Source organism: Carlito syrichta, unplaced genomic scaffold (genome assembly GCF_000164805.1).
Source record: "Carlito syrichta isolate Samal-C Ts95f unplaced genomic scaffold, Tarsius_syrichta-2.0.1 Scaffold307028, whole genome shotgun sequence".
In the NCBI taxonomy this organism is placed as follows: Eukaryota; Metazoa; Chordata; class Mammalia; order Primates; family Tarsiidae; genus Carlito; species Carlito syrichta.
In genome coordinates, this window is record NW_007251124.1 from 395,617 (window position 1) to 398,624 (window position 3,008).

The 3,008-nt window shown below is 37.0% G+C and overlaps 1 pseudogene; it reads right to left on the reverse strand.

The window, feature by feature from the left end:
* Positions 1–452: 452 nt before the first annotated feature.
* On the reverse strand, positions 453–1,113 carry LOC103266141 (annotated as a pseudogene).
* Between the last annotated feature and the right edge of the window lie 1,895 nt (positions 1,114–3,008).

Genomic DNA, 3,008 nt, shown 5'->3' on the forward strand with positions numbered 1-3,008 from the left:
GTTCTGATGAGCTGAGCAGAGGAGGCTAGCTTTGTAGAAGAAAAGAGCTGAAAAAAGCGGATATAGGGAAAAAGTAGATTAGTCATTACAAACTTACTTTTCTTGTAAAGGTTAGAGTTGTGCACCTGGGCTCTTAGCGCACCTGTGGCTTGCCATAGCTGTGCATCCCAGAGTATAATCCTTCTTGCTCACTCCAGAATAAATTCATCATATTTGAAGAAATTGCTCTCTGATGTCTTTTTTCCCCTTTCAATTCATTTAAGTTCAACTATCTGTCATTTAATTTCAACAAATGCTGAATTACATTCTGCTGATGTTTTTAAATCCTCAAACTCCAGACTATAAAAACATCTTGTATGTCTCCCACCCTGACCAACCTGCTGCCTGCCTATACACCATAGGCCACCCATTGATGTAAGCCAGGGTGGAGCTGCCATAGTCTAATGGTCTGTCTACTTGGAGCCGGTAGACAGGAGGATGATGAGTCCTGATGAAGCACGTATGGACAAAATGTAGTTCACTGTGGGATTGAATTTCTTCAATATAAAGAAGGAAACCACAAAGACCAAGACCAGGGAGAAAGTTATAGAAGATGGAAAATGTCATAGCTTCATAATCAGCAACTTCTTTCTTTCTTCTTCCACAAGATTCTTTTATCTTTCTCCTTCTGAAACATATTTCTATTATCAACTTCAGAAAGTTTTCGAGTCACTTCTTTGGAAACAGCATCCTCTCTTCCTCTTCTGTGCTACTTTGTGCTTGAGAACAAATTTTACATTCTTGTATGCAAAGACTACCAAATATGTGCTTACTAGGGTCATCACACTGCAGAGAACAGCAGACTGAATAAGATCCATATGCCATATACGCCAATATAATCAGATGGGGATGACCGGCATGAGGAAGGCGTTCCCAAAGAAGAGCATGGATAACTTGGCGGAGATTGAGGCTGAAATCCTGCAGGAGCAGGTCCTCCTCAGACAACGACTTGGAGCCACCTTTGGGAGTCGTGGCGGAGTGGGAGCCGAGAGCCAGGAGGGCAGAGCCAGACGGGTCTCTGGCTTCCCTGATGTCATTTTTAGAGTGACAAGCGAAGGGGACTTTCCTTATCATGCCATCTGAAACTGACCTGTTTGATAATTTAGCATTCTCTCTCTATTGTTTCTTTAGATTTAATTAGATTGTGTTATCCTTCCACAAATATAAGATATTATATTTATTTACTGTTCCTCTCCCTTATTTCTTACAGAAAGGTAGCATACTATATAAATTGATCTGCATATTTCTTGTTTTCAAAATCTTAATGTTATATGCTCTCTTCATATAAATATTTATAGATCTATGTTCCTTTTACAACTGTGTATATATACCATAGATCATTCAGTTAGTCTTGGATTAATGGACACTTTTGTTATTTTTAGTCTTCCATTGTAAATTAAAACAATGAATTATATGCATATGTAATTTTGTAGTTTTACCCATGTGTGTTTGTAACAAATTCCTAACAATGCTTTTACTAGGTGGAAGAATAGATGCATATAAAGTCTTGCTAGCTACTATCAAATTCTCTTCTGTAAAAGTGATAGATCTTGTATTTCTGCCACCTATGTATATTTCACCAAAGTCTAATAATCGAGTATGTTGTCAAAATATTAAATTTTTGTCCATGTGATAGTCAAGAAACTGTGTATCAGTATCATCTTAACTTGCAATTATGCTATTATGTATAAGATTATTTTTTCTTATGTTTAAGAGCCTGTTAATTTTTTTCTGGGAACTGTCCGTTTATATATATATAACCATTTTCCTTTTGGGTTATTGAAACTCTTTTCAATGTTTATAGCACCTTAATACGTTAAAGATAGGAAGTTTATCATATTTGCATTTTTCCCTAGTGTTTGTTTGCCTTTGCTTATGATATAATTTGCGTTGCAAAAGTTTTCCTTTCTTGTTTTGGTTTAATGTAAAATTCAAAATTTATTTGAATTTGTATTTCCTTTTAGTGTCTCTAGGTTTTGTGTCACAGAAAGATTTATAATACCTTGATTATAAACAAATTCCCTATTTGTCTTCTAGTATATTTAACATTTTTAAAGTAATATTATCACCACTCCTATTTAACGTAGTACTAGCCAGAACAATCAGGCAAGATAAATAAAAGAGATTCAGATAATAAAAGAAGAGGTTAAGTTATCTTTCTTTCTTCACAGATTATATGATTCTATATACAGGAAACCCTAAAGATACTACCAAAAACTCCTTACACTGATAAATGACTTCAGTAAAAGTCTCGGAATACAAAATTAACACTCAAAAAATCAGTTACATTTTTATATCCCAACAGTGTTCAAGCTGAGAACCAAATCAAGAACACAATACCATTCACAATAGCCACCAAAAACAAAAAAACAAACAAAAACACCTAGGAGATATAACTTGAGAGGTAAATGATCTCAGCAATGAGAACTACAAAACACTGCTGAAATCAAAGATAACAAATGAAAAAAATCCCATGCTCATGAACAAGAAGAATCAGGAAATTAAAATGTCTATAATGTAGTCAAATAGCCAAAGCAATTCTAAGCAAAAAGAATCAAGCTGGAGGTATCACATTGCCTGCCAGACTTCAATTTTTGTTGTTGTTGTTGAGTTGGAGTCTCACTCTGTCACCCAGACTGGAGTGCAGTGGCCGCTCCTGGCCACCGCAGCCTCGACCTGCTGGGCTCCGGCGATCCTTCTGCCTCAGCCTTCCAAGTAGCTGGAACTACAGGTGCGTGCTACCACATCCGGCTAATTTTTTAAATTTATTGTAGAGATGAGGTCTGAGGTCTCACCAAGTTGCTGAGGCGGGTCTCGAACCCGCGGGCTCAGGCAATCCACTCACCTAGGCCTCCCAAAGCGTGGGATTACAGGCTGAGCCACCGAGCCCAGCCAGAATTCAATTTTTACTACAAGGCTACATTAACCGAAACAGCATGGTATTGGTAAAAACAAACAAACAAACAAAC